The 19022-nt window shown below is 46.4% G+C and overlaps 1 protein-coding gene across 1 annotated transcript in view; it reads left to right on the plus strand.

Annotated features, from left to right (window-relative positions):
- The first annotated feature begins 1576 nt into the window (after positions 1-1576).
- IP6K2 (inositol hexakisphosphate kinase 2) overlaps positions 1577-19022 on the plus strand; it is a 32400-nt gene continuing 14954 nt past the window's right edge. The window contains exon 1 of the mRNA XM_040408664.1: positions 1577-1640. The gene's annotated coding sequence lies outside the window, so the exon portion shown is untranslated. The remainder of the gene's footprint in view (positions 1641-19022) is intronic.

Raw genomic sequence — 19022 nt, forward strand, 5'->3', positions numbered from 1 at the left:
AAAACTCGCTCGTGTGACGGGGCCTTATTGTCCGCATTACTGACAAGGCCTCTTTCACACGAGCGTGATGGATTAGGTTCAGGATGTGTTCAGTGAAACTCGCACCATTTTGCAAGCAAGTTCAGTCAGTTTTGTCTGCAATTGCGTTCAGTTTTTTCCGCGCGGATGCAATGCGTTTTTAATGCGCGTGATAAAAAACGGAAGGTTTGCAAACATCTCTTAGCAACCATCAGTGAAAAACGCATCGCACCCGCACTTGCTTCCCGATGCAATGCGTTTTTCACTGAAGCCCCATTCACTTCTATGGGGCCAGGGCTGCGTGAAAAACAGAATATAGAACATGCTGCGTTTTTCACGCAATGCAGAACTGATGCGTGAAAAACAACGCTTCTGTACACAGACCCATTGAAATGAATGGGTCAGGATTCAGTGCAGGTGCTGTGCGTTCACATCACACATTGCACCCACGCAGAAAACTCACTCGTGTGAAAGGGGCCTTAGGGGGCAGCTGTTCCATTCCGCAAAATTCGGAATGCACACGGACGTCATCTGTATTGTTTACGGATCCGTGTTTTGCAGACCGCGAAATGCATATGGTCGTGTGCATGAGTCCTTATCCTGATGACCTATTCTCAGGATAGGTCATCAGTATCTGATCGGTGGGGGTCCGACACCCGGGACCCCCGCCGATCAGCTGTTTGAGAAGGCAGCGCCGTACATTGAATAGTGGCCGTGCTTGGTATCGCAGCTCGGCCCCATTCACGCCAATGAGACTGAGCTGCGCCTAGGTCATGTGACCGTTGAATGTGATATCACATGGCCTAGGCAAAGCTGTGGGAAGGCCAAGGCGCTCCTGCGAGCACCGCTGCTTCGCCCGGGTGACGGACCACCACCGATCAGATACTGGCGACCTAGCCTGATGAAAGGTCATCAGTGTAAAACCGTGCGTACGGCCACTATGCGGAACTATAATCCTCGCCATGTGGATTATTTTCGGAATACGTCATCTGACGGAAATCTGGAAAAATCTGAGGCGTACGGCGGTATTGAACGGCTCGTATCGTATGGACAATATGCAACTGTATTAACCCTTTGTAAACATATTAGTTCCGACCACGTAAATTTATCGCACAAGAAAATACGCGTAATTTACATATAACCCGCCACAAGGAAAATTGGTAATGGCGGCCGAACCATGAGAACATTAGCCCTTTTTACTCCACACAAGACAGGTAGCACCAGAAGGTGTGACCCTGTGACGTCTTGCTCTTTTTGTTTTGCTTGTTCTACACTTGACAGGCTATAAACCTTCCCCAATCTTGAGGAAGTGACAGAAAGCAAACACTTGCCCTGTGCGGCCATTACTGAGGTGCCTGGCTCCCTTGGCCTCTGTACACACAGCTCCCCCTCACCCACCTCCTCGCTCCGCTTTCCGAGGAGGATCTGGCACATTCTACCATGGTAACCACCCGTCACTTAGCAACAGAGCCGATCCCTCAGCCAATCAGCGAGCGCCCCTTGTATCCGACCAATAGGAAGGCGTCTCTACACCGAGGCCGTGGTGTCTACGACGCCATTTTGACTCCGCTGAGACAAAAGAGAGGAAGCAGCCGAGAAGCCCGGACGAAGGAGAAGCTGAGGTAAAATAAACCGAGTCATTCACGTCTTCACCGTCCACATTATGTCTATAAATGTCTCGGTAGCATACAGGGGGTGATATGGGGGCGGGGAAGGGGGTAACCGGATGTTTGGTGTCGTCTTAATGGCCTTTGGAGATATCAAGCCTGGCCAATACTCACAGGCCATTCAGTTGATGGGAGGACTACAGGTCACAGCATGCCATGGAACGGGGGTCATAGGGAGTGTGGAGTGTTATGTTACACGGGGTTGTGGAACCATAAGTCTCAGGATGCCCAGAGGTACTGTCTTGGCTGGGTATTCTGGGACTTGTAGTGCGAACGAGAAGCAGGATGGTGGCATTTTTGGGCTTTATGTGGAGACTGTACTGTTCCCATAGGTTTCTATAGGGACATTGTGTGACAGGTTCATGTATGGGGGGAGGGGGTCGCCCCTTATAATAGAAATCAATGGAGAGCCGGATCCTAGTGTACTTCCCGGCCTGACATGGTAGGAGCTGGCTCTGAGGAACCACAAAGCTCAGCAGGCCCGTACATCCGCAGAGGAGGCTGTCATACAATCTATATGCCGGTTATAGAACGTATATACATTGTGAGGTTTTTTACGCTGCTGACATGCGATGGGTACGACGCGGCAAATCCGATACACAGAGGCCCCCGGATGTCACAGGCATCCTCCATCTTGTGGGCTAGAGCAGTCGTCGATTGTTTGCACCTAACGGTTATGTTGCACCACACTTCTATAGGGAGGGGGGGGAGTAGGGTCTCACAGTTTGATGCTTTTGCACCAGACGTCACTATGGCTAGTGACCATGTAGCACCAACCGTATGGGGGACGTGACAATATCATTGCGATAACTAATACGACCGTTCTGCGTCTCCTGCGGTCTGACAACCTGGACTAAAGTCGCTGCTACTGACCTTGGATCACGTACGCAACGTTCCTCATTGCCTTATAGGGGAAGGTGGTGCGTTAGGAATTTGTGGTATGTGACCGTTCCTTCTCATGTAGAGGAAGTTAATGTATTGTGATTCTCCATGTTGCTTCTATGCTGCCTTGATTCATTTTTCCATCACATTATACGCTGCTCGTTTCCAGGGGTTACGACCACCCTGCAGCCCAGGAGCGGTGGTCGTGCTTGCACACAGTAGGAAAAGGCCCTGGCCGTAGGAGCGCATGCGCAAGCAGCTCCCATCCCGGCCACCTTGTATCTGCGCTGCAGTGTTGGTTGTAATCCCTGGAAACAAGTAGTGGATAATTATAAATCCAGCCAGCAAAGGAGGCAATATGGACAATCACAATACATTAGTAAGTGACCTTGGATTAACTTTATCTACATGATAAATGCTATTTGCTGAAGTGGCACAACCCCTTTAACTTCTGTTTCCTGTGTGTTTAGTGTCTTGCATGGCCTTTTGAGTAAGGGCTCATGCACACGACCGTATGTATTTTGCGCTCCGCAAAAAAACGAATCGGCAGAAAATTCGGATGATGTCTGTGTGCATTCCGTATTTTGTGGAACTGAACAGCCGCCCCCCAAATAGAACAGTCCTATCCTTGTCCGTAATGCGGACGATAATAAGACATGTTGTTTATTTATTTTATGGAACGGACATACGAAAATGGATTGCGCACGTAGTAACTTCATTTTATTTTATTTTTTGTGGATTCGGTACGGAAAGAAAATACATTAGTGGGCATGAGCCCTAAGACAGAGTTCAAAATAGGGGCCTAGGGGAACTACACAGAGGGACAGCTTTAGGCTATATGCACACGACCGTTGTGTGTTTTGCGATCCGCAAAACAGGGTTGGCGTCCGTGTGCGTTTCGCAATTTGCGGAACGGCACGGACAGCCATTGATATAACTGCCTATTCTTGTCCGTAAAACGAACAAGAATAGGACAGGTTATATTTTTTTTTGCGGACCACGGAACAGAGCAACGGATGCGGCCCTATTGAAGTGAATGGCTCTGCATCCGAGCCACAAAAACTGCTGCTCGGATGTGGACCAAAACAACGGTCATGTGCCTGTAGTCTTAGGGGCAGCTGCCCATTTTACCTGCGGGGGGGGGGGGGGCTACTTGAGAGCAGAACATATAAACCTGCCCTATCTTGGACCTCGCAGGCTTGATTTTGGTAGTAACCAATTATACCCAATACACTGGATAGGGGAGAACTGCTAGGTCAGTAGGGGTCCTACCGCTGGGACCCTCACGGATCACGAGAAAGGGGTCCCTAGCCCACCTTTTAAGTGGTAAATTATGCGCACCACCGCTCCATTCATCTTTGTGGGACCGAGAAAGTACAGCAATCAAAAGACAGACTCCGTAACGCTCCACTGAAATGGGTAAGTCGGGACCTCTTCAATGCCCTAGACCACCCGGGACTTTACCGTTAACACTGTCACAAAGCAGCGTTTTAGTGTCCACCTCCAGAGCGGAATGGAGACGGATCGGAGGCAAACTGATGCATTCTGAGCCGATCCTTTTCCATTCAGAATGCATTAGGGCAAAACTGATCCGTTTTGGACCGCTGAGCCCTGAACGGATCTCAGAAACGGAAAGCCAAAACGCCAGTGTGAAAGTAGCCTTAAATGTATATTTTGAAACTGAAAATGGAGAGCCCGGATCCCTACTTTAATTTCTGCTTGAGGCCTCACTTTCTATAAAAGCGGCCCTGACTACAAGTACCAGCATGTCCAGACACCTGGAGAGAGAGGCAGTGTTGAATAATAAATATGGAATATAAATATCTGTACGCGTGTTATATAAGGGACACCAATGACTCCAATAAATGATTACATAAGCCTTATAGGGAGCAGAGGCATTGTGATAATTGGAAATCTCACATAACGCATATACTCCCCTTGCTTTGACTGTGTCTTCACCTCGGGCTTATATAATGGTTACGTGTCTTGGCTCCGTGTTCCTGTCAAGTGTCAGCTGTACCCTCTTCTAGGAGCCGTGTCCTCCGGGGGTGATAATGGCCTGTTCTGTCCGTGTCGTGATCTCTGTTCAAGCTTTATGGCCCATGCCAAGCGAGTCCATAATGAAAAGGCATCGCACCGTGACCTGTCCTAACCCCGTCTCTGTCCTGGACGCCTGCCCCCTGGCTAAGGTTTTGGGACCTGCTATTTGTGCTCCTAAATAGAGAATATTAATTGCCGCGCCATCAATCTAGATGATGTATTATACAGCTTTACCCCTCACTATAAATGTCCGAGGCAGCTAATATTACATAAGGGGGCACAGCAGGACAATGAAAACACGGGTATTTGCAGCATTGTTTCTTATCTTGGATTGTAATCATACAGAGCATACATCATTATGTAAAGAGCCCCATGGATAATCAGTTTCTGCCTTCAAGCGTAACAAATGGTGCCAGTGTGTGCGGCACGAAATCTGCAGTAGCTGTGATTCTGCAAGTCCAGCAGAGCAAATGTTCTGTGTTTGAGGTCTCTGGTCTGTGATTTAGGCCTCATGCACACGACCGTTGTTTTGGTCCGCATCCGAGCCGCAGTATTTGGGGCCGCATCCAAGCCGCATTCACTTCTATCCGTGTGCTTTCTGCATCCGTTGCTCCGTTCAGTTGTCTGCAAAAAAAATATAACCTGTCCTTGACAACGGTCGTGTGCATGAGGCCTTATTGGGTGATTTATGCAGTATCTCTATTAAATGCCCCTCTCCTCTTCTTTTTTTTTTTTTTTTGTTGATCAGACTGCGCCTCACTTTCCTTCTTGGCGTGCACATATAAGAATGTTTGCAGATTTTCTCTTTCTAATTTTTCATGTCGCTGTCTGTGTTTTGCAAAAATCAGATCTTGAAATCTTGCAGTTTTGTTGTGCGGCGGCACGGACCCGAAAGTCCATGGAATGGCGTCCAAATGTTTCCGCAGGCTTCTAATCCGTGCCTCTGCTCCGTAAAAAGTTAGGACATGTCCTATCTTTTGCTGTATCTTGCTGACCACGGGCCTATTCAAGCCAATGGGTTCCGCATCCGTGATACAAAGTTCTGCGCTACGTAACACGGTTGCCATACGGTGGAGTGAATGGGCCCTTAGCTGACACTTCCTGTTTCTTCTGTACTTTCTGTAGAGATTTCTGTTCATCAGTCATCTCATTATAGTCACAGGCAGGAACATTAATGATGGGTAACCATTAGGGTCCATTCACACGTCCGTAAGAGTTCTGCAGATCTGCAAAACACGGACATGTGCATTCCTAATGTACTCCGTATGCATTCCGTTCCGTTGAAAGATAGAACATGTCCTATTATTGCCCGCAAATCACATTCCGTGGCTCCATTCAAGTCAATGGGTCTGCAAAAAACTGGAACACACATATGGAAATGCATCCGTATGTCTTCCGTATCCGTTCCGTTTTTGCGGAACCATCTATTGAAATTTTATGCCCAGCCCAATTTTTTCTATGTAATTACTGTATACTGTATATGCCATATGGAAAAACGGAGCATAATTGGAAAAACGGATCCGTGAAAAACGGACTGCAAAACACTGAAAACTGGTCATACGGTCGTGTGAAAGAGGCCTTACGGTCCATTCACACGTCCGTGTGTGTTTTGAAAACCGGACATCGCCGGCACTTAATAGAAAATGCCCATTCTTGTCCGCAATTGCGGACAAGAATAGGACATGTTCTATTTTTTTCGGGAACGGAATTTCGAACCCGAAAGTGCGGATCTGCAATACCGGATCCGGGCAGCACATCGTGCTGCCCCATAGAAATGAATGGGTCCGCAATTCCTTTCCACAAAATGCAGAACGAAATTGCGGACGTTTGAATGGACCCTAAGTAGAATACATGGAATCCACAGCTCAGCTCTTCTCCCTCCCTGCACAGTGACCCTTGTGCTAGTCAAAGAGCGTGACTACAACACTCTTCCATAGAAGTCAGTCATCTCCAGTGTACGGGGTTCCTATGGACGATGCAACCGCGGTATGCCTGAGCTTTACTGACCTCGGATTGCTTTACTTCAATGAATCTGGCTTTACTTGTAATTACACAAGGCTATGGCAGGCAAAATACCAGCACATTAAAAGGATTGTCCAGCACTAGAAAAACATATCTGCTTTCTTTCCAAAAAGAGCACCACCGCCGTCCATGGATTGTGTCAGGTGTTGCAGCTCCGCTCCATTGCAGTCAATGGAGCAGGACTGCAATGCTGCACACAACCTGTGGACATGGGGTGTGCTGTTTTTGATAGTCCTGGATATCTTTTTACTACAGATATATCTATAGAGCTTCTTCTTGCTTGGTCACCGGGCATGCACAGCATTTTGTCCTTCCTGCTGTAGACATCACATTGTCAGCCCAGTTTGCAGAAGTTCACCTAGATCAAATGATTGTCACCTGACATCTGTAGACAGTCTTCAACATGACAGACTGGCTTTCAGAGTCTTCTTGGCCTACCAGTAGTGCCAGATATAGAAAGGAGCGCTGCTAATTCACTGAGGCTTCACAGGGCATGGACTGCATGGGGGAGGGGTTCGTATTTATTAGCCGCACATAGCTCACATTTAATAGACTTGTCTGCAGGCAGATATGCTTTAAAGGGAACCTGTCTTGTTGAACATAGGAAGTCACTTACGAACAGATATACACCACTTTGTTGGCATCTCTACATAGCTAAGGGTACTTTCACACTTGTGTTAAAGTTTTCCGGTATTGAGTTCTGTTCTAGGGGCTCAATACCGGGGAAAAAACTGATCAGTTTTATCCTAATGCATTCTGAATGGAGAGCAATCAGTTTAGGATGTCTTCAGTTCAGTCACTCTTACGGTATTTGCCCGGAGAAAATACCGCAGCATGCTGCCGTATTTTCTCCGTCCAAAATTCTGGAACACTTGCCAGAATGCCGGCATTATTTACCATTGAAATGCATTAATGCCGGATCCGGCACCAATGTGGGAAAAAAATACCGGATCCGTTTTTCCGGATGACACCAGAGAGACGGATCCGGTATTGCAATCCATTTGTGAGACGGATCCGGATCCATCTACAAATGCTATCCGTTTGCATACGGATTTCCGGTTCCGGCGACTGAACTGCCTCCCGGAATCCAACAACGCAAGTGTGAAAGTACCCTTAGGCGGATGAACCGCCAGAGCAGGAGCGACGAAGACCGACGTCTAACTCGCTGGTCTTCATAAATGCCCTCCATAGTGTTTGAGCTGCAGCCAGCATGTTAGGCCTCATTCACACATACGTGGATTTTCATGGACCACGGTCCGTGAAAACCCGTCCTGCTGAGTGCACAATCATATAGATAATAGGAGTGTATTACTGTACAGCGGCACGAAGTACAAGGCATCATAGCAACTAATGACGCCATGTACTCGGCAGGACGGGTTTTCACAGACGTGGATTTTCACGGACCACGATATGTGTGAATAAGGCCTTATAGAGAAGGAGGAGCGGAGCAGATCAATATGTAGTTTTGTAGAAAAGTATTCAGCCTAAGGCCTCTTGCACACGACCTTATGTATTTTGCGGAATGGAACAGCCGGCCCCTAATAGAACAGCACTATGCTTGTCCGTGATGCAGACATTAATAGGACGACATCTATATATTTGCGATACGGAAACGTAAAGCACACAGAGTACCTTCTGTTTTTTTTGCGGACCCATTGATATGAATGGTTCCGTATATGGTCCACAAAAAAAACAAAACGGAACGGACACGGAAAGAAAATACATTTGTGTGCAAGAGGCCTAAGTTGTATTTTATTCATTTAAATTCCAGTTCATTCTGGCTATGAAGTCCAGAAGGGGCGTAGTCCTATCCGTGATTGACAGCCTTCCGTCTATGACTGCATACAAGGATAGCTGTCAATCACTGATAGGACCGCCTCTTTGGCTTCAAAGATCATAATTAAAAATAATTTAAATGAGTAAGTTATACTGAATCTTTTCCTGCAAACTAACTACTTGCATTCTCCATGTAATAACAATTTGGGGACATCTTGTATTAGGCCTTTAAGATTCCAGCTAGAATTATGAATAAATTACTAGCAGTCTGCAATGAAAGTCCATCTTGATGTTACCACTTGGGGGGTTGTCTCTACATAGTCTTACACTGGCAACACTGATTAGATAGTGTCAGACTGTGCAGGGGAAACCCTCTCCCCCAACTGGTAACACCCATCTGGACCTTCAGTGCAAACTGCTAGTAATCCGTTCATAACTTGGTAAAGGAATAACACAACATTGTCATGTGTTTGCGGTCTGTGTGCTGCCATTTTCTTTTCCCCTTTTGTTGAAATGTCCAATTGAATACTGTAGAAAAGAATACTACATGTTTTTAGACAACTGCACGGAGCGCTGTTCACGTTTTTTTTGCGGCTCAGTTGAAATGAGTAGTTCCACATCCAATCGTCTGCATGATCCCGAACAGACAGTTCAGGAGCCGTGACAGATCCTCTTCAAGTAGTTTGCTTCTCTTGCTAAAAATGCACCCAAAAAAAGCGTGCCCTCTGTACTAATACGGTTAACGTCTGCGGAGGAGACCTGTGGTTTCCTGTTTGTAATCTGTCAAAGCCTTCAGCTCACATTCAAATAACTCCTCAAACAAAACTGCTAATGCTGCATCTGGTCGTGGGATCTTTTACTTTCTATCCTTCCTATGAAATGACGATACATGGCCAACTGAGGTCTCCTATGAAAATGAATGCAAATGCAGAACTGGGGCGCACGGTCAGAGCAGCAGATATGACTTGGTTCCCATACATTTGCTATGCAAGCCAGTTTTGCACTCGGTTGCCAGTAGCTTTTGCAGAGACGTTTTACATGTTTGTTTCCATAACTGCCTGACAAACCATGGACGTTCCTGCAGCAGATTACTGCTAATCCCGCCAGGAGTCTGTCTGCAAAATACACTCGGGAACTAAACTCGTTAATGAGTCTGTAGAGCTGGGGGACATATTGGCAAATCTGTGACGTACCGAGAATCTCCGGTCATTATCTTTGTACGGTCTCATGCACACGACAGTTGTTTTTCTCGGCCTCCGTTCCGTTTTTTTTTTTTTTTTTTGCGGATATGATGGGGACCCATTCATTTCAGTTCATCCGTTTGTGTGCGTCTGTTGTCCGTGTTTGCCTTCAGCAAAAAAAATTGTGCATGTCCTACTTTTTTCACATTTGCGGACAAGGATAGGCATTTATTACAAGGGATCTGTGGAAAAAAAAACGGATGCAGCATCCATTTTTTTTTGTTTGGAGGGCGCACAATTTGCGGACTCAAAAAACAACTGTCGTGTTCATGAGGCCTAATACACAGCCAGTTTTTGCTGACGATTCCCTGTGGGTTTCACCCCTGCTACATTGTAAGGTGCGAAATCTGTAGGTCAGTTTTCCATGCATTTACCTGCTACTGTAATCCGCTGCAGATTTTACTGCTTTAGGCCTCATTCTGATTTTTATGAGCCAAAATAAGCAGGGGATCCATACATGTTTCAAATGCAGGCTGTCATAAAACAGCTGTAAAAACAGGCTGCTGTAAATGACTTGTATTCACTACTACTCATTTTTTCCCTTGGTTATTGACTTCACAGCAAAGACAAACTGAGCTTTTGGATGACCTGCCAAAATCAGTGAATTGCCACAACAAACTCCTGAGTTTACATTTTCAGTCTCCGCCTAAATTCCCCATTCTAGGTGGAGCTGCTTTTTGTGTTTTGATTTGGTCTTTTTTTAGTGTTCACAGCAAATGGTAATGATCTTGCTTAGAGAAAACACATCACATCTATGTAGGTTAAATCCTAATTGCCGTTTGGTGTTCTAAGTAGGTCACTTGCATGTAAATACTGTAAATCGGTGATGTCCCCTTTTCCAGGTAGCTCTAAAAAAGGACCCTTTTATGGCCCGATGACAGGGAAATTATCAGGTGGTGTTAGGAACACTTGTTCCAGATAATTGCCCTATGTAAAGATGCCGCCAATCGCCCCATGTACGAGCAAACAGACGCTCATCTGGTGAAAGCATAGTTGATGTGGATACTTACCGTAAATCAGTGTTTCTGGGCTGCAGATCGTCCAATGTTACCAGTGAGCTCCTGCCCAGAAACAATGAATCTGTATGGAGACAAAGCAAATTCTCATCCCTATGCAGGGGAGGTGATTGCATGCAAGTGCAGCTCTCACCTCCACTCAAAATCAAGCAATTATCGGAAACAAATAGATCGTCAATTTTAGATTTGTCGAGGTCTGCATCTCAGCACCTCCGCTGATCAGCTGGTTGAAGGGGTTGCAGCGCTAATGTGAGAGCTTCGTTCTCTTAACAGGCGCGCCATCTGCGTCGTGGTGCGGGGAAATGACGTCTTCCTCTCCCACTTGCTTGATCGGGACGAACATCTTCTGATTACACTGTACCGCCACTACAGTGTAGATGGCGTGCAGGTAGATGTTGAACAGGATGCAGTTCTCATACTGACTCTGCAGCCTCTTCAAACATCTTGGTGGGGGGTGACGAGAGGATGGGTCATCAATTTCATGAAACCAGAATACCCCTTTAGGCTACCTGCACACAGTTACAGGTAGGCTAAACGGAAAATCCGTGCAGATTTCTGTGTGTTTCCAAACCAAATCTGCAGCAAAAACTGCAAGTGTTACCTGCGGGTTTTAAATGCAGATTTTACGTGGTTTTGCCACAAATCTCACCCTTGCATTGAAAATAACTAAATCTGCAGCAAAGAATTTACATGTTGTAGATTTCAAAATCTTCACGGCATGTCCATTTCTGCTCAAAGATTTGTCTGATCTCATACACTTTGCTGGTGCTGTGTTGCGCTGCAGTTTTTCCGCACCAAATCAGCAACATGTGCAGGTAGCCTTAAAGGGGTTATCCCATCATAATGATCACTGTTAAATCTGTTAATGATTTGACAGTGATCATTTTTGTAAATATACTTTATTAACAAATTCCCACCGATTAGGATAAAATTCATCCCCACTTACCTTATTGTTGTGACTCGGTCTCCCCTGGTTACGACCACCGCTCTTCTGCAAAATCCCGATGGTCGCGCTTGCCCAGAAGACTCCTTCTTTTCTCACGGCCGGGCCACTCGCTGTCCTGAACGCGCACGCTGCCGCGCATGCGCGACGATGACTTCTTCCCGGCCAGAATAGTACAGAGCTGCGAACGCGCACGCCGGCTCTGTACTATACTGGCCAGAAATAAGTCACATGGCGCATGCGCAGCGGCGTGCGCGTTCAGTCCAGTGCGCGGCCCGGCCGGGAGAAGACTTCAATCAAGATGAAGCCCGCCCCCAGCCAGAATCCTGGAAGTGAACGCGCGGTGGCAGCAGGTAAGTATAAAAAACGCAAAGTGGGATAACCCCTTTAAGGTATGTACGTGTCCATGTAGCGACCAAAAACTACCCCTGAGTACTGTTTAACTGCAAAATCGTGCATACGTTATGGGTTAATTTAAAAACTGCATGATGATTTGCGTTAAAATCGTATGTCTGTTGTTTTGCCCGCAGCCTGTGTCCATTATCTGAAGATTGTCCGCTGTGTGTGAGTATGATTATAAGGCGTTTGCTCCCCGTTGACTGCGGTGAATGAGGAGAGGAAGGTTGTAGGGTTCCTGTCGTGCAACACTGATTTCTAAATGGAAGATATGTCCCTATGCATCGTCATGGCAGGAGCCACGCTGATGGATTGTCTCACTGAGGTCCTATTTTCAGTCCTTCTGGCCTTGTTCTGCAGTATTATTACACTCCGGCCGCTTTCACTGCCTCCTCCATACGTATAGATGTCACCCATGTGCTAAGGGTATAGCCGGTTTAGGATTTTGCCTGCATTATAGATCTAGCTGTCTAATCCCCTACTAATAACAGTTGCTATTTTAAAGACGAGCTAATTGAACATCAAGGGGTATCTTTCAACAAATGTAAAATGAGATGTGTATATGGCGCCATGTTAACTATCCGAAATTGCATCCTAGCGTGACCGGTGGTTCATTCTGTACCAAAGCTGGCCGTACACATCATACTGTCAGCAAATAATATGTGTATGGGCATCCCAGGTGACTGCCACTGAAGGAATAGGGATTGAGCATGTTGCACTTTAAAATAGCCCATCATTTGTTCTCAACGAGGATAAGCGGTGCCATCAGATGCGCTTGGAAGTGGGAATGGATGGGAATTGGAACAATTAAATTGAAGTTTCTTAGCAGATCTTGGCCTCTCTTGGGATCAGTTGTACCTTTAGTGTCTTAAAGGAACTTACCATCCCCCCCCCTTCCATTGACACTAATATGCACATTCAGGTGAATGTTATGTCAAAGGGCTCGTCATTGTTTTTAATCGTTTTCAAGTATTTTGCAATTACGGGGATTTGTTAAAGAGAACCTGTCAGGGCAGAACAGCAGGGACTCTCTCCAGTGCTCACTTGGCAGTATAACACTTCAGGATGGCTGGAGCCTGGATGTCAGAGAGTAAGGCTCCATTCACACATCCGTGGTGTGTTGCAAATTGCGGATCCGCAACACACCCGCCCGGCACCCCTATAGAAATGCCTATTCTTGTCCGCAAGCTGCAGACCTGAAGATCGGGGCCGCGCTCCGCAGATGCTGACAGCACACCGTGTGCTGTCCGCATCCATTCCGTCCCCATAGAAAATGAATGGGTCCACACCCGTTCCGCAAAATTGCGGAACGGATGCGGACCCATTTGCGGATGTGTGAATGGAGCCTTACTGCCTCTCCTGTACTTCAAGAAACAGAACTGCAGTGTGAATTCTGATTATTTCAAAAGTGTCACATTTTAGTCGATTTCAGGCCAGTCGACAGGGTAAGGGTACTTTCACACTTGCGTTGTTTGATTCCGGCAGGCAGTTCCGTTGCCTGAACTGCCTGCCTGATCAGGCAAACTGTATGCAAACGCATGTAATTTTTTCTGACTGATCAGGCATTTTTCAGACTGATCAGTCTGAAAAATGCATTGCAATACCGGATCCGTTTTTCCGGTGTTATCAGGCAAAACGGATCCGGTATTTAATTTTTTTCTCATTTTTAAAGGTCTGCGCATGCCGGAAGGACGTATTCGACATTCCGGTATTTTAAATGCCGGATCCGGCACTGATACATTCCTATTGAAAAAAATGCCGGATCCGGCATTCAGGCAAGTCTTCAGTTTTTTTCGCCAGAGATAAAACCGTAGCATGCTGTGGTTTTATCTTTTGCCTGATCAGTCAAAACGACTGTACTGAAGACATCCTGATGCATCCTGAACGGATTACTCTCCATTCAGAATGCATGGGGATAAAACTGATCAGTTCTTTTCTGGTATAGAGCCCCTGTGATGGAACTCTATGCCGGAAAAGAAAAACGCTAATGTGAAAGTAGCCTAATTGGTTGCAAATTTTGCCGCACACTTCACCCCTAAGCGCTGCAAAAGGTATAATGACCAGTGGATGTTTGCAGTATACTGACAGGTTGTGGATTTCAAACTCCCACCCCTCAAGCTAAAGCGGCATTATGGTTGAACTTGTTACAAGTCATTCCCTATCTGCAGAATAGGGGACAACTATTAGATCGGTGGGTGTCCTGCCACAGAGCCCCCCCAGAATAAAGAGTGGCAGGTCAGCAAGCATCTCTGTGATTTCTGCAATTTCCAGAACTCCCATAGAGGTAAATGGAGTGGCAGTACACATGCTCCACTTTCTGCTACGAGGATAGTGGGGCCTGTACTCCTAAATGCTGGGGTTCCCAGAGGTAGAAACCTGCACCAATCTAAGGGTGCTTTCACACTAGCGGTTCTCTTTTCCGACACTGAGTTCCGTCCTAGGGGCTCAATACCGGAAAAGAACTGATCAGTTTTATCCTAATGTATTCTGAATGGAGAGCAATCCGTTCAGGATGTCTTCAGTCACTGTACGGTTTTTGGATGGAGAAAATACTGCTGCATGCTGTGGTATTTTCTCCGTACAAAATTCCGGAACACTGACGGAATGCTGGATCCGGCATTATTTTAATTGAAATGCATTAATGCCGGATCCGGCCCTAAGCGGTTTTGCTGTCTGTGCATGCGCAGACCTTTAACAATGTGAAAAAGATAAATACCAGATCCGTTGCTGGCGACGAAACTGCCTGCCGGAATCCAGCGACACTAGTGTGAAAGTACCCCAATAGTTATCCCCTATGCATAACGTGTAACTACTGGATTAACCCTTTAGTTTCTGTGCTGCTTTTCGCCGCAGCCTGTGGCTAAGCTTTTGAGAAATCGTAACCACTTTGTAGTTGCTGTAAATTTTGCAGTGACAAATCCGCTACGTGGAACGCACCTATAGCCAGCCGAGAGAGACCATAGACCACCATTCTCAGAGACCGTCTAATGGGACCCCCTGCATGATACCTGCTTGCCGTTGGAACGTCACCTTGGCTGTTGTGGCGACCAGCACGCAGTTGCGTTTTCCGAAGCTCTATGTGAGATCGGCCTGGAGACCCCATCTAAGGGCCGGTAACACATCTGCACCCCCATGAGCTGCTTGGAATTTGGGAAACCTTGTTGTAAGGGGATGAAGGGGCTCCCTGATTTTCTCAGCACCACATCAAAGATCATCAATAAAAATAAAACAAGTTGTCTTAAAAACTGCATCATTTAGTTCTAGGTTACGGGGGGAAAAAACGTCAGCAAGGAAACCTAGCGCCTACAATTCCCATACGGAGGATTTCTCTCGCATGTTGACTCTCCCGGCTGCTAGGATACAGATCTGTCAGGAGCAGATTCTACCTTGCACTAATGCAATTATCCCCCATGGGACTGTATGATCTGTGTCGATACAAGAGCCACTTCCTAAGACAAATAACACGCGGCCGTCCCCTGTGATATCGATGTGTCAACGCTTGTAGGGACAGAAAGTAATATTAGATGTTCTGTACCTGCAACACCTGCCATTACTGCAAACTTACTGATCTGTAAGGATACCAAAGATATGGGGAAAAAAACTACCTAAAGAGAAACTCCATTGCAAGAATTCAAGGCAGGCGGAAGTGCAATGCTAACTCATTTACAGAGCAGACCGGATACCTTATCAGCCATCGACCACAGCCCGGTCCGCTGAGGGCTCAAAAACAATGCATGAGAATTACAGAACAGAAACCTACACCGCTTCATGTTGTGTCTACACAGAAAAAACATACAAACCCTTTAGGCTGCCTGCACACGAGTGTGGGTACACCAACATAAAATCTGTGTGCACGTTTCCGTGTGGGTTTCAATGAGTTTCCGCACATAAACGGCAATTTCTAATTGCGGATTTGATGTAGTTTTGTCAGATATAATGGACAGGCTGCAGATTTTACACGGCCGGTCAATTCCCATGCAGAAAAAAATCCGCAAAGTTTACAAGAGAATTATCCAATCTCATACACTTCGCTGGTACAACGTTTGCACTTGCAGGTCCCCTAAAACCTCGGTCAAATGGCAGATTTTGCAAAGGCAAAATCCGTGGTGCATTCTGCAGTAGAAAGCTTCGTTTTTCAATCTGAATGCTGCAGAAAAACGTGCAGAATACCGCTAAACGGCCGATATACATCCGCTGCGGCTTCCAGTGACGCCTGTCCTGACACCATGCCTTCTTTCTTTGTGCAATCACAGCTTTAAGGCTACTTTCACACTAGCGTTAAAGTTTTCCGGTATTGAGTTCCGTCATAGCAGCTCAATACCGGGAAAAAAACGCTTCAGTTTGTCCCCATTCATTGTCAATGGGGACAAAACTGAACTGAAGGGAACAGACTGCACCAAAATGCATTCCGTTCCATTCCCAGACCGGAGAGAAAACCGTAGCATGCTGCGGTTTTCTTTCTGTCCTGGGATGCGGAGCAAAACGGATCTGCCATGACCACCAATGCAAGTTATTGGGGACGGATCTGTTTTCTATTGTCCCAGAGAAAACGACTTTCAATGGAGTTCAAAACGGATCAGTTTTGGCAATGTTAAATAAATGTTAAAGATAATACAACCGGATCCGTTCAAACGGATGCAGACGGTTGTATTATCTGTAACAGAAGCGTTTTTGCTGTACACTGCCGGATCCAGCAAAAACGCTAGTGTGAAAGTCGCCTAAACCACACAAACTGCGCCACCGCCTCACACTGTATTCAATCTGCATCAGAATTCTAGTGTCAAAAGACACTGTGTGAATGAGCCCCAAAGCTGGCCAGAGATAGCGGTCAGCCGAAAGACCTGTAAACGATAAGTTCTACAGCCTGGAGGTCGGCGGTGACAAGGCCGGACCACAGCTTTCAAGCTGAACAGGCAAGTCATGACTGACAGCGGTCGTCCGGCAGTTTGCCCCATAGTAACCAGTCTGTCTCGGATTATAATGGCCTTCATCTCAGAGCAGAATTGCACTGAAATGAGGGCAGACAGAACCAACCCACTGTTATAATAGAAAGTCATTTTCGCTGACTTGTGGGTCCAGTGTTTTGCAATCTGCACTTTACCACTTTTTAATACTGGGACACATTATTAGGGCACGGTACGCCCTGCAAGAAATGGGGAAAGGACTTCCTTGTGGACTTAAAGGGATTCTGTCACCTCTTTTTACCCTATAGAGATACGGACATGCACGGCTAGATCGCCGCTAGCATGTCCGCAATATACCTGTCCCATATCTCTGTGTGGTTTTATTGAGTGTAAAAAATGATTTTATAGATATGTCAATCAGCCTGGTAAGGAGCCCAAGAGGCTGCACTAACAGTTCTGGAGCCCAGCACCGCCTGTAACCACGAATCTCCTCCTTGCTCACGAAGTCAGATCGCCGTAATCTCACGATGCGCGAGCTAACGCATGCGCAGTGCCGGCATAGTGTTCCTTCCCTGTGCTGGCATCAGCCTCAGGGAAGGAACTGCGCATGCGCGAGCTTGCAATATTACGGCGATCGGACTTTGTGAGCAAGGAGGAGATTGGTGGATACAGGCGGTGCTGGGCTCCTTCTCAGGGGGGCATGGCTGGGCTCCAGAACGGTTAGTGCAGCCCCTTGGGCTCCTCACCAGGCTGATTTGACATATCTATAAAATCATTTTTTACACTCAATAAAACCACACAGTCATATGGGACGGGTATATTGCGGCGATCTAGCCGTGCATGTCCGCATCTCTATAGGGTAAAAAGAGGTGACAGAATCCCTTTAATGTTGTAATTATCTGTGTGATAGCTCCCCGACAAACAGTGATTACTGTATGTCAGGACAGCACTACATGATGACTATATTCTGCCATGCTTGTGATGTAAGTGGAATGGAATGTCACGGTGAAACTGTGATGTCATCGTCAGCTGACCTGATGACTTCACAGCACTGTTTATCTCCTTTTTTTTTTTATAGAAGATGAAGAGGTAGGGGGAGAAGCCTCTTGTAGCAATGCCATTGCCTTTGCTGTAATCTGGAGTAAATCTCCAGTTATTGCACTTTAATTAGTGCTGGGGCAAGGTCATGTATCATAGTATATCCATGGTGTGTTATCAAGCCCAGGAATTGTCACTGCTCCCTGTGTAATGCCATGGACTGTAGTTGACCATAACAGTCACACATACTAGTTGTCAGGCAGAGGTATGTCAGCCACCTGGCGGAGTCCAAATTATTGTATTATACAGAAGAAATACATGGAGCTGCTGCAAGACCATTGTGGGAAATATCAATTAATCAAATTAAGTCTGATTCAATGTATAATATATAAATCGTCATTCTTAGTGAGCGTTCACAGACCTGTGACTCATATATCGGATGGTTGGTAATAGGCGATTCTTCCTTCAAGGCTGTGAACATTACTTTGCATTGCCTAATTCCAACTACACTGAAGAGAGGGAGGACACAGCTACCGTGCAGACTTGGGTCTCCATGGTAACTGACAACAAACAGCTCCTGTGTAGTCTGACCCTACAGTTATACCCCTGTCCTTTTTGTCCCCTACTTCTTCCTAAGGCCTCATGCACGCAACCGTATTTTGCATCCGTGTGCGATCCACATGCTTTGCAGATCGCGCACAGACCCGTTCATTTCTATGGCAGCACACAGATATGATTCGTGGATATTGTATATCTGGTATATTTTGCATTTCAGAGCGTCCGCTGCTCCCTCGGCATCAGGCTTGTTTGTGAAGTAAAATTGCAGCTTTTGGACTCGGTTTGCTCACAGTAATGTTACAGGATGATGCAGTCAGAGCTCAGTTGGCCACAAATGAAAAGCAGATGTGCCGGGTTAACGGGGCCTCCGAATCCGGCCTCTTTTTTGTTTATTTGTGGCGGCCAAGTCTTCGGTTTTCTCGACAGACCCTCTCTGGCACTGGGAGGTTTCCAGACGAGCTCTGTAGGATTTGTCATGGTGTTTTGTACAGAATATCCCCACAAATGATCTCTGGCATAGG

The sequence above is a fragment of the Bufo bufo genome, chromosome 9 (genome assembly GCF_905171765.1).
Source record: "Bufo bufo chromosome 9, aBufBuf1.1, whole genome shotgun sequence".
Classification (NCBI taxonomy): Eukaryota; Metazoa; Chordata; class Amphibia; order Anura; family Bufonidae; genus Bufo; species Bufo bufo.